A 13,441-nucleotide genomic window follows, 5' to 3' on the forward strand; every position below is an offset into this window, starting at 1 on the left:
AGGAGGAGGAGGCTTTGGGCAGGCTTGAAAATACGACAGTAAAATGTGCGATAAAATCCACGAGAGTTAGAGGAGGGGGAGGTCTTCTAAGATGTCCAAATAATTCTTCTTCTTCTTCTTTTCTTTTCTTTTATTTTTTTTTTAAGATTTTGTTTATTTATTTATCTGACAGAAAGAGACACAGAAAGAGAGGAAACATGAGCAGGCGGAGTGGGAGAGGGAGAAGCAGGCTTCCAGCTGAGCAGGGAGCCCAATGCGGGGCTCCATCCCAGGACCCCAGGATCACCACGGGAGCCTAAGGCAGGTATTTAACAACTGAGCCACCCAGGTGCCCCAAAGTGTCCAAATAATTCTTTTTTTTTTTTTTTTTTTTTTAAGATTTTATTTATTTATTTGACACAGAGAGAGATCACAAGTAGTCAGAGAGGCAGGCAGAGAGAGAGAGAGACAGGGTAGTAGGCTCCCCGCTGAGCAGAGAGCCCAATGTGGAACTGGATCCCAGGACCCTGGGATCATGACCTGAGCCCAAGGTGGCAGCTTAATCCACTGAGCCACCCAGGCGCCCAATGTCCAAATAATTCTTAAAAGTGAATTTGGATTTGTCACTTCTGAATTTGGAGATTTGTTTGCTCCCAGCCATTCCCTGGCCACCGTGGAATTCTTCAGCCAACTCTGAGCAAAGCCCTGTGGCCAGGCACTTGAAGGATCTCAAGACATGGAAAAAGTCCTGCCCTCTAGAGTTTGCAAAGCTTAGAGTGAGGTAAGTGGGAAATTTTATATGCAAGAATTAGCTGCCAGTGCCAGGCCCTGACCTAATTTTCACTTAATTTAAGGGGGGGGGGGAAAGAGCTCAGATTACCTTTCATTTTTCAATAAATGAGATTTTCTCTGTTTTGAAGATTGGCTACCCTCCACCCCAACACACCCATCTCATCTCCTGACCTCAGAGTTGCTTTACTTTTGGAGGACCATGGAAAAGGAGGTCCCTGCCTGGGGGTCAGGAGACTTGGCTACTGGTCTCAGCCTTGCCCCAGCCGGTCGTGGAGGGTCTCTGATTCCATACACTCTCCACCTGTAGAATGGGGGCTTCTTGGGGGCAATTTCTCTTTTGTTTATAGAAAGCTGTGATGTGACAGGCCAGGAAGGGGCAGCTGTGCAAGCACACTGCGTGAACTTTGGCTGTCACTGAAGGAATGGGACGGGGCAGTGCCCTTTAATGTGGCAGAGGGAATGTTGGTCCCCCAGAGTTCCCTCCACAGGTGTGGTGAGGGTGACAGTTGAATGGGACAGTTGGAGAGGAGGGCTCAAGGCAGATGGGACAGGGAAGCTGAATCTGAGGTCCGTGGACGGAAGAAGTCTCAGGCTAATAGGCAGCCGGCAATACCCACGGAGCCCCATGACTTTGGACCCTTCCTCCTCATCTTCTTTTCCTCAGGACCAGGACACTAGCATTTCCTGCCCAGGTAGAGCTTCTCTCTGTAGCAATCAGCCCCCAGTGCCCTTGTCTGTCTTCCCCAGGCCAGGCTGTGGTGGGTGACACCACATCAAACGTGGCTGCCCACATGCGAGTCAGCAGGGACCTGTGGCCTCCCAGAGCAGAAGGGAGGCTTGGGGTACTTCCATTCTTGGAGGCCACTGGTAGGTACAAGAAAAAGTAGAGGACATCAAAGTCCAAGCCAGGACATCAAAATCAGTGACATACAAAAGCCTACACTGAATCAACGAAGTCTTCAACACACACCTAGACATGCTGTCCCATTCACTATTTAATCACAGGATTTATAAAACAAACACACAAACAAAAACCTAAGTTCACAATGCACTCCCACGTGGTTCACACAGGTCTGAGATGGGCTTTCTCATTTTCCTTCCATCTTGTCAGAATGTCGCTGTCACTGAACGGTGACCTCATTTGGAAACATATCACAAGTCACTCTGTGGGATGCTCCGGGAAAGAGAGGCTTTGGACAACACCCCTGCCCCCCGTTCCTGTACCCTAGGCTTAGCATCCTCTCACCCATTTGTGCTTCCTTCGGCCCTCTCTCCACCTCCTGCCTCCCTCTCCAGCAGCAATTTAAGCCCGGGTCTGGCTACCTACTTGGGGGCTGGGGACAGCGAGCCAGAGCTGCTGCTCCGAGCGGGAGGCTAGCCAGGGCCTGGAGGGAGTTGCCAGGGCTATGGGAGTTGGGGAGAGGACACGAGAGCAGTGGATATTGGTGATTTGGGTGGCTTGAAATTAAGAACGGGTTTATCAAGAAATCCAGAGGGGCCCTAATCTCTTACCTGGGGCGGAGTTTATCATTAACAGTGTATCTGCATGTGACTGATGCAGGGGGGTCCCAGAGAAGGATTTCCGTCACGGACACAAAGGAAAACTAAGGATCCAATTCTCAAATATTAATTTGAGAATTAAATTAATTTTTAATTAATAATTTGATATAATAATCAAATAATTATTTGATATAATGATCAAATAATTAATAATTTGATAGAATATAGAATATAGAATAATTATGTAATAATTTGGTAAATAATAATTTGAGAATTCAATTGAGAATTTGTTAATTTTCTGGGTCTGGGAGGCAGAAATGGAACCTAATTGAGCAAAGTAAGTAGATGTGGAAAATATTTCTTCTTGAAACGCCCTCGAGATACCTTTTGTCCTCCCTCTTTGGAGAGCAAAGATAGAGAAAAATGAATCGACTACAAGGAAAACAGCAGTGCAAAGGTGAGGATAAATGCTGAGTTCCCCAGAACCCCAGAGATGGGGAGACAGTAAGGTGTAGTGAGGATTGTGGCAAGCTAAATCATGTATGCCCTGCCAGAAAAGGGGTACTTCTGCTCAGTGTGAGGGGATTGTAGCCACGTGGGCATGGAGACTTATGATATTTCATCATAAGTCAGAGGTCTTTTTTCTTTTAATATAATATGTCCTAATTCAAATTCAGAAAAATTTAAAAACTGTACAGACCAAATAAAATGGACTGGTAAGTCGTATGTGGTCCATGGTCCACTCGTTTGTGTCCACTGCTCTAAACAGAGACCTTCCTGCTTCTACCTTGTCAGGTCTATTGAGGTCAGCTTGGGAATGCCCCGCCAAAAAGCAGAGGGATGCACCAGGGACCTTCTTCAATCCCCTGCCAACCCTCAGATTCAACCCCACCCTCAGTTCGGCCCAACACTCAGATGCTCTGAGTGGAAAAAAAGCTGCCAGGAACAGAATCATGATGGCTGCAGGGGCTCTGGCCCGGTCCTGTCTTCACTCCTTTCAGCTCCCTTCAAAGCTCCCCCCACCCCCACCCCCTGGCTGCCAGCAAGCAGATTTGCCACTCCAGGCAGCTCCTCACTCCTGGCAGAGGATGCCACGACAGACGGGGATAGAGACATTAGCCAAAGCAGACTTCCTGAATTAAAAAGTCTCAATTTCCCCCCAGGGCTGCCAAATTTAGCAAGGTGCCATTCCTGCTGCAACGCTTCCAAGCCGTCTTAGGTAATCATAACTCTGCATTCCCCATGGAGCGCTCAAGGAAATTACCTCCCAGCACCAATTTCCTACACACTCTGATTACCTGAACATGGCCAGGGAGGCCTGGTCTCCTGTTTGGCATCTTGGAATCCAGACCCCTTGAGATGAGCTGATGACAGCTTGCTGCCAGAATTATTTGCCATTAGGAAAGTGAGAAAAATTATAGAGGTCATACTAACGGTTCTCCATGGATAATGAAACCCACACCCTTAGGAAGAGGAAATCTGGATCCTAGAGACTGGAGCCATATAGTTTGGACAGGAGAGAAATTGCAGATGGGTTGCTGGGGGTGATCAGAGGGACACGGTGATTGTCCTCACACATCGGAGGGCACGTAAGGAGGGATAAATGTAGTCTACGTGACACCTGAGCGCAGAGTGACTGTTGCAGGAAAATCGTGTTCAGTTCCAGAGAAAGAAAACAATTCATTCCCTTTAGGGCCCCTTTAGGGCTTTTTTCTTTAACAACAACAACAAACAAGGTTCGACTTTTTATTTTGAAATGATTTTAAAGACATAAAAGTAACAACAATAATGCTAAGAAATTTTAACTACCCTTCACTCGAAATTGCAAAGTAACATTTTGCACATTTGCTTCAACATTCCATTTCTGTGCATAATTATTATTTTTCTGACACATCTGAGAGTAAATTGCAGACATTTTACTCCATTATCTCTAAATACTTTAGTATATAGTTCCTAAGAATAAGGACATTCTCTTATATAACCATGATTATCACAATTATTAATGGTCAAATTGTACAATTATCAACATCAGAAAATTTTGCTTTGATATAATACTATTATGTACCCTACAGCCCATATTCAGGTTTCACTAATTGTCCCAAAATAATCTTTAATTTTATTTTTTCCTGGTCCAGGACCCAGTGTGGGATTATATTGCTTTTAGCTGTCAGGTATCTTCAGTTGCTGTTAATCCGAACCCATTCCCCTCTTTTCATTGTCTTTCATAATGCAAACAATTTTAAAGAGCACAGGCCAGTGGTTTTGTGGAATGTTCCTTTGGGTTTGTCTGATATTTCCTCATGACTAAGTCAGGCTATCCATTTGTTTGCTGAAATACCCATGGAGGCAGTCATGAGAGTGGGCCGAGGTCTGTTGCCACAGCTCGCTGAATCATGATTTGGTTGGTTAAAAGGAAATTCCCACTGGAAACATTGAGTTTTCCATGGATGATGTCCTCTTGAATTCTTTTAATTCTTGGATTCTGTGATTCTCTCTCCCTCCCCAAATAATTTCAGTTGGGTTTCAGAAGTTGGAGTGACCTTTCTTCTTTATCAGCTACTCTGCCTCTTACCTCCAGTTTGCTCAGACTAACTTCTGTGCAGCCCTAAGGGCACTGCAGGCAGGGGAAGTGGCCCAGAGGCAGTGGGAAGCCACCGGGAGCTGGTCAGGGACCACAGCTTAGCTGTTCATGCTATGTTGTGACACTAACAGGGAGGGTAAGAATGTAATATAAAGACTGTATGCAAGGCTGTGCCCATGTCCAGATTTCCCTCCTCCTGTCTCTCTGGCCAGGGCTGGAATGCAATTATATAAGAAGCCAAGGACCTGTCCAAAGGTGAGAAGCCAGTTTCTTTACTTTCTCAGTCTAAGCATCCCTAAGCGTCCCTCTTCATTGTCTTCCAGCAAATCTGGAAAAGCCGAGAGGCCCCAGGGCGGCGCATGATGATTTGGGTAGAGGAAGCTCTGAAGGGCTTTCTGATAAACAGCCAAATGGAAATCTTGCGGGAAGGCTCTTGAGGTAGGGTTGGGGAACTTCTGCCTAGGGTTTAGTCTTGCCCATATGGTGACCTTAAGAGCCTACTGGGCAGGCACCACACCCAGTCTCAGCTGAATGCCTCACCTGGGCTTTCTCTCTAACTCTCTCTTTCTCACCTCTCTTCTCTTTTGCAGCCAATCAACTCTAGTGTCACTTCCCATAAGAGTTTCTTCCTAACCCCACAGCCTGGTTCCAGCTTTTCCATTCTTAAATATATAGTTAAATGCTACAATGTCATAGGGCAATCCCTGCATAACTTCCAGATCTCATTCCTTTGCCTCCTGGAGGTAACTACCATCTTGAAATTGGTGTATATTTTCTTACACATTTTAAAAAAGTAAACTATTTTTTAAGGATAACTTTTTGTTACAGAAAAGTTGTGAAAGGAGTACAGAGGGTTATTGCATCTTACATTACTATTAACATCTTACATATGTGTTAAGATTAATGAACACTTATTGGTACATCATTATTGACTAATATCCATTCTTCATTTAGCTTTCCTTAGTTTTTACCTAATGTCCCTTTTTCATCCTAGGATCTCATCCAGGATATACTCATTATATTTCCTTAGGCTCTTTTTGGTTGCAACAATTTCTCAGATTTTCCTTGTTTTTTGATGACCTTGAAAGTTTTAAGCAGTACTGCTCAGGTATTTTGTAGGCTGTCCCTCAAGGGACTTGTCTTTTATTTTTTCCTATGATTAGACTGGAATTATGGGTTTTGGGGAGGAGGACCACAGAAGTAAAGTGCCCTTCTCATCCCGTCATATCAAGGACACATGCTGTCACCATGGTTTTTCACTGTTGATGTTGATCCTGATCACCTGTTGAGGTAGTATTTGTCAGGTTTGTTCACTGTCGAGTCATTTCTTTTTTCCCCTTTTCTATATTGTACAATTTATACATACATATACGTATTATACGTAGTGTATAATTTAGTTAACATATACTCTATTATTAGTTTCAGGGGTAGAATTCAGTGATTCATCAGTTGCATACAATACTCAGTGCTATTACATCAAATGCCCTCCTTAATGTCCACTATCCAATTACCTTCCCAGCAACCTCCCCTCCAGCAACACTCAGTTTGTTCCCTACACTTGAGTCTCTGATGGTTTTCATCCCTCTCTGTTTTTATCTTACTTCTTTTTTCCTTCCCTTCCCCCATATTCATCTGTTTGGTTTCTTAAATTCCACATATGCGTGAAATCATATGGTATTTGTCTTTTTCTGACTGACTTATTTTGCTTAGCATAATATTCTCTAGTTCCATGGATTGTTTTTCTAGATTGAAATTCAGTGTTGATATTAGTGAGTATGATTGAAAAGAGGCTAACAGAGGTAGGGGAGAATTTGTGAGGACAGTGAGAAGGAGCTCACAAGTCTTCTCTATAGGACTCCTTGAATAGACAGAATTGGTTCTGAGCATTTAAATACATAAGGAGGCTTATGTATGCTGGCTATGTTACTAAAATAATCTTGAACATGAACAGGTAATGCCAAATTGCTTTATAAATTAGTTAAACAATATATATTCCTATTAACAGGGTCTAAGAACTGCTGTGATCCACACACATGTCAAGACTTAAAATGTTCAGACTTAAGTATTACCTATCTGAAGAATGAAAAATAGTTCTTACTGTGATTGTGGCTTTAATGCTCACTTCCTTGATGCTCAGAGATAGAGCATTTTTGTGTTGTTTGTTTGGCTCATCTGTGAACTGCCTGTTGATATCTTTTGCTCATTTCTCCAGTTTATTGTCCGTTTGTTATTGATATATAGAGCATTCTTTGTAACTTTTGCATACTAATTTTTTGTAGTTAGGTGAATCACATTTATGCCAGCATGTTGCTTCATTTTTAATCTTTAACAATATTTTTAAAAATTTGGTCTTTTTGTTTGTTTTAAATCTTATTTTTTTTCAGTGTTCCAAAATTCATTGTTTATGCCCCACACCCACTACTCCATGTAATACGTACCCTCCACAATACCCACCACCAGACTCCCACCCCCACCCCCACGAAACCCACAGTTTGTTCTTGATCTTTTAAAAAATTATGTCTTTTGATTAATATGACTTGTTACTAAAATTAAAAAACAAACAAACACCCGTGACTTGTTACTATTGATGTTGACCTTGATCATCTAGTTTGAAATAGTATTTGTCAGGTTTCTCTACTGTAAAGTTATACTTTTCCGCCTTTTTCATACTGTACTATACTCTTAGAAGTACCATATTCTAGTTGATAAACTCTTTGCTCACAGAGTTGACAATTCTAATGCTGTTTACATGGTAGTTCTTTTTTCATTCTGTTAGTTGCAATCTATTTGTATCTTTATACTTAAAATCCATTTCTTGTGGGTACCATATCATTGCGTCTTGCTTTTATACCCAGTCTGACAATCTCTAGTTTTTAGCTGAAGTGTTTACTCCATTTATATTAAATGTAATTATTGATGTGGTTGGGTTTAAGTCTATCAGCTTGGTATTTGTCTTCCACTTATCCCTCTGTTTTTTATGTTTCAGTTCCTCCTTGCCTATCAAGGGCTGGCACTGAGATGTCATTTGTCAATAAAACTATTTGGGGTGAATCCATTATTATATGCCCCATTTTATTTCTTTGATTGAATTCTTAGTTTTAAGTTTTGTTTTCATTCTGTGTTCCTCCCTGCCCCCCCCACCCCCAGCTGCAGGGCTAACACTATGCTGCGATTTACATTTTCATGTGTGTTATTTTGTGCTTAGTTTTCAGTCTGTTTAGGAAAATAGATAAGTAAGTAGGGAAGTTTTCCTAGAGGAGAAATGTCTGAATTGAGCCTGAATTGAGGCTGAACAGGAAGTGGTCAAGTGAAGGGAATGATGTTACATTTTTCCAGGTTGTAATAGTGGTGACCAAGAGGTGGAAATAATTGGCAATTTGTTCAGACATGTGACGTTGCTGGAGTGCAGTATTAGGTGGTGGAAATGGAGGGAGGGCTTTGGAGTACAGCACAGGTTGACAAGAAGTTTAGGGAGTTCCTATTTGAACTAAGAATCTAGAGATCCATGGTATTCATATCTTTAGTATTCATTAATTGAATGACAGAAGAGATTTTGAGCAGTATTATTGCCTACAAAACATTTATTCCCCTCCAGTTGTTTGTAATGCTTGTTTCTATTTTGGGGGATTTGTCTTTTTGATGTGAAGCCATTTTAATTTTTAAATTCTATTGTAATAAAGAATATATTATTCCAGAGAGGTGCTTCTTGTAATATAATATATGCAAGGGGTTTTCCGGAGTAATTGGAAAAAAGTGGACATGTCAGTTTCTCTATATCTAGCCTGTCCCAGATGAGATAGTGCCACTCATTTTATGTAGACTCTGCTTCTGCCCCCCTGCTTTATTGAGATATAATTGTCATATAATACAACTTATCATATTATACATTTAAATGTGTATGATATGCAGGTTTGATAGACTTTATTGTGAAATGACTACCACAGTAACATGAGTTAAAACCTCCATCATCTCACAAAATTATCATTCTCTTTTGAAGTGAAATGTTTAAGATCCACTCTCTTAGCAACTTTCAAGTATGTAATACAGTGTTGTTAACTTTAATCACCATGTTGTATTTGTGATACCCAGAATTTACTCCTAACTAGAAATTTTTACCTAACTCTCACCAAAATATCCCTATTTCCTCCACCATCCAACCCCTGGCAACCATTGTTTTACTCCCTGTTACTATGAGTTTAGCTTTTTTAGATTCTAGATGTAAGTGTGTATCCTACAGTATTTGTCTTTCTCTGTCTGACTTCTTCACTCAGCATAATTTCCTCCGGGTCCATCTTTGTTGTCCCAAACGGCAGAATGTCATTCTTTCTCAGGGCTGAATAATATTCCATTGTATATGTACACCACATCTTTTTAATCCATTCTTTTTAATTCATCCATAAATTGTTTCCATATCTTGATTATTGTGAATGATGCTGCAATGGGTGTGAAGGTCCAGGTATCTTTTCAGGATCCTGATTTCATTTCCTTTGGATATATACCCAGAATTGGGATTGCTGAATCCTATTGCAGTTTTATTGTAAACTTTTTTTTTTTATTTTATTTTTTTTTTTTTTATTTTTTATAAACATATATTTTTTATATACATATATTTTTATCCCCAGGTCTGTGAATCACCAGGTTTACACACTTCACAGCACTCACCAAATCACATACCCTCCCCAATGTCCATAATCCCACCCCCTTCTCCCCAACCCCCTCCCCCCGGCAACCCTCAGTTTGTTTTGTGAGATTAAGAGTCACTTATGGTTTGTCTCCCTCCCAATCCCATCTTGTTTCATTTATTCTTCTACCCACTTAAGCCTCCATGTTGCATCACCACTTCCTCATATCAGGGAGATCATATGATAGTTGTCTTTCTCTGCTTGACTTATTTCGCTAAGCATGATACGCTCTAGTTCCATCCATGTTGTTGCAAATGGCAAGATTTCATTTCTTTTGATGGCTGCATAGTATTCCATTGTGTATATATACCACATCTTCTTGATCCATTCATCTGTTGATGGACATCTAGGTTCTTTCCATAGTTTGGCTATTGTGGACATTGCTGCTATAAACATTCGGGTGCATGTGTCCCTTTGGATCACTACATTTGTATCTTTAGGGTAAATACCCAATAGTGCAATTGCTGGGTCATAGGGCAGTTCTATTTTCAACATTTTGAGGAACCTCCATGCTGTTTTCCAGAGTGGCTGTACCAGCTTGCATTCCCACCAACAGTGTAGGAGGGTTCCCCTTTCTCCGCATCCTCGCCAGCATCTGTCATTTCCTGACTTGTTGATTTTAGCCATTCTGACTGGTGTGAGGTGATATCTCATTGTGGTTTTGATTTGTATTTCCCTGATGCCAAGTGATATGGAGCACTTTTTCATGTGTCTGTTGGCCATCTGGATGTCTTCTTTGCAGAAATGTCTGTTCATGTCTTCTGCCCATTTCTTGATTGGATTATTTGTTCTTTGGGTGTTGAGTTTGCTAAGTTCTTTATAGATTCTGGACACTAGTCCTTTATCTGATATGTCGTTTGCAAATATCTTCTCCCATTCTGTCAGTTGTCTTTTGATTTTGTTAACTGTTTCCTTTGCTGTGCAAAAGCTTTTGATCTTGATGAAATCCCAGTAGTTCATTTTTTCCCTTGCTTCCCTTGCCTTTTGCGTTGTTCCTAGGAAGATGTTGCTGCGGCAGAGGTCGAAGAGGTTGCTGCCCGTGTTCTCCTCAAGGATTTTGATGGATTCCTTTCGTACATTGAGGTCCTTCATCCATTTTGAGTCTATTTTTGTGTGTGGTGTAAGGAAATGGTCCAATTTCATTTTTCTGCATGTGGCTGTCCAATTTTCCCAGCACCATTTATTGAAAAGGCTGTCTTTTTTCCATTGGACATTCTTTCCTGCTTTGTCGAAGATTAGTTGACCATAGAGTTGAGGGTCTATTTCTGGGCTCTCTATTCTGTTCCATTGATCTATGTGTCTGTTTTTGTGCCAGTACCATGCTGTCTTGATGATGACAGCTTTGTAATAGAGCTTGAAGTCCGGAATTGTGATGCCACCAACGTTGGCTTTCTTTTTCAATATCCCTTTGGCTATTCGAGGTCTTTTCTGGTTCCATATAAATTTTAGAATTATTTGTTCCATTTCTTTGAAAAAGATGGATGGTACTTTGATAGGAATTGCATTAAATGTGTAGATTGCTTTAGGTAGCATAGACATTTTCACAATATTTATTCTTCCAATCCAGGAGCATGGAACATTTTTCCATTTCTTTGTGTCTTCCTCAATTTCTTTCATGAGTACTTTATAGTTTTCTGAGTATAGATTCTGTGTCTCTTTGGTTAGGTTTATTCCTAGGTATCTTATGGTTTTGGATGCAATTGTAAATGGGATTGACTCCTTAATATCTCTTTCTTCTGTCTTGCTGTTGGTGTAGAGAAATGCAACTGATTTCTGTGCATTGATTTTATATCCTGACACTTTACTGAATTCCTGTATAAGTTCTAGCAGTTTTGGAGTGGAGTCTTTTGGGTTTTCCACATATAGTATCATATCATCTGCGAAGAGTGATAATTTGACTTCTTCTTTGCCGATTTGGATGCCTTTAATTTCCTTTTGTTGTCTGATTGCTGAGGCTAGGACCTCTAGTACGATGTTGAATAGCAGTGGTGATAATGGACATCCCTGCCGTGTTCCTGACCTTAGCGGAAAAGCTTTCAGTTTTTCTCCATTGAGAATGATATTTGCGGTGGGTTTTTCATAGATGGCTTTGATGATATTGAGGTATGTGCCCTCTATCCCTACACTTTGAAGAGTTTTGATCAGGAAGGGATGTTGTACTTTGTCAAATGCTTTTTCAGCATCTATTGAGAGTATCATATGGTTCTTGTTCTTACTTTTATTGATGTGTTGTATCACATTGACTGATTTGCGGATGTTGAACCAACCTTGCAGCCCTGGAATAAATCCCACTTGGTCTTGGTGAATAATCTTTTTAATGTACTGTTGAATCCGATTGGCTAGTATTTTGTTGAGTATTTTCGCATCTGTGTTCATCAAGGATATCGGTCTATAGCTCTCTTTTTTGGTGGGATCCTTGTCTGGTTTTGGGATCAAGGTGATGCTGGCCTCATAAAATGAGTTTGGAAGTTTTCCTTCCATTTCTATTTTTTGGAACAGTTTCAGGAGAATAGGAATTAGTTCTTCTTTAAATGTTTGGTAGAATTCCCCCGGGAAGCCGTCTGGCCCTGGGCTTTTGTTTGTTTATTGTAAACTTTTTGAGGAGTTTACATCTGTTTTCTGTAGTGGCTGTGCTGATTTATATTCTCACCAACAGTGCACAAGAATTCCCTTCTCTCTATGTCTTTGTCAACACTTTGTTATCTCTTGTCTTTTTGTTGATAGTCATTCTAACAGGTATGCAGTGATATCTCCTTGTGGTTTTGACTTGCATTTCGCTGATGATTAGTGATGTTGAGCACCTTTTCATGTACTTGTCTATCATTCGTATGTTTTCTTTGGAAAAATGTCCATTCAGTTCCTCTGCTCATTTTTAAATCAAATTTTTTGTTTTATTTTGCTTTTGAGTTGTAGGAGTTCTTTATATACTTTGGATATTTACTCTTTATGAGACAGGATTTGCAATTTTTTTTTCCCATTCTGTAGGTTGTCTTTTCATCTTGTTGATTTTTTTTCTCTTGCTGTGCAGAAGACTTTTAGCTCAATGTAGTTCTGTTTAATTATTTTTGTTTTTTATTTTCCTAGTGCTTCTGAGTCATGTCAAGGGATTATTGTCAAGACAACAAGCTTTTCCCTCTGATTACTTCTAGGAGTTTATGGTTTTACTTCTTAAGTTTATTTCTTTAATCCATTTCAAGTTAATTTTTGTGAGTAGTGTTAAGATAAGAGTCCAATTTTATTCATCTGTGTGTGATTATCCAGTTCTCCTTATACCATTTATTAAAGAGAATATCTTTTCCTGTAGAGTATTCTCAGATTCCTTTTCAAATATTATTGACTATATATGTATTTATATATGTATATATGTATACATATATGTTTATCTGTGGGCTCTCAATTTTGTTCTATTGTTTTATGTGTCTGTTTTTATACCAGCACCATTGATTACAATAGCTTTGTAGTATAGTTTGAAACCAGGAAGTGTCATGCCTCCAGCTCTGTTCTTCTTTCTTCTTTGGCTATTCAGGGTCTTTTGTGATTTAGTACAAATTTTAGAATTGTTTTTTCTATTTCTGTGAAAAATGTCATTAGAATTTTTATGGGGATTGTGTCAAATCTATAGATAACTGGTGTGGTATGGATATTTTAATGATATTAATTTTTCTGACCATGAACACAAGATAGCTTCCCATTTGTGTCTTCAATTTCTTTCCTCAAAGTGTACAGATCTTTCACCTCCTTTGTTAAGTTTAGTCATGAGTGTTTTATTGTTTCCTTTCTTCCCAGGGATAAACTCCACTTGATCATGGTATATGATATTTAATTTTATTATTTATTTATTTATTAATTGTTGATTAATGGCTGATGTATGATTTTTTAATCTGTTGTTGAATTCAGTTTGCTAATA

The 13,441-nt window shown here is 40.0% G+C and overlaps 1 protein-coding gene across 10 annotated transcripts in view; it reads left to right on the forward strand.

The window, feature by feature from the left end:
• Window positions 1-1,298: 1,298 nt before the first annotated feature.
• Window positions 1,299-13,441, forward strand: part of ABCC12 (ATP binding cassette subfamily C member 12) — an 82,783-nt gene continuing 70,640 nt past the window's right edge. For all 10 annotated transcript variants that reach the window (XR_009348842.1, XR_009348843.1, XR_009348844.1 and 7 more), the window contains exon 1: window positions 1,299-1,463. The gene's annotated coding sequence lies outside the window, so the exon portion shown is untranslated. The remainder of the gene's footprint in view (window positions 1,464-13,441) is intronic.

The sequence above is a fragment of the Mustela lutreola genome, chromosome 16, assembly GCF_030435805.1.
Source record: "Mustela lutreola isolate mMusLut2 chromosome 16, mMusLut2.pri, whole genome shotgun sequence".
NCBI classification, from domain to species: Eukaryota; Metazoa; Chordata; class Mammalia; order Carnivora; family Mustelidae; genus Mustela; species Mustela lutreola.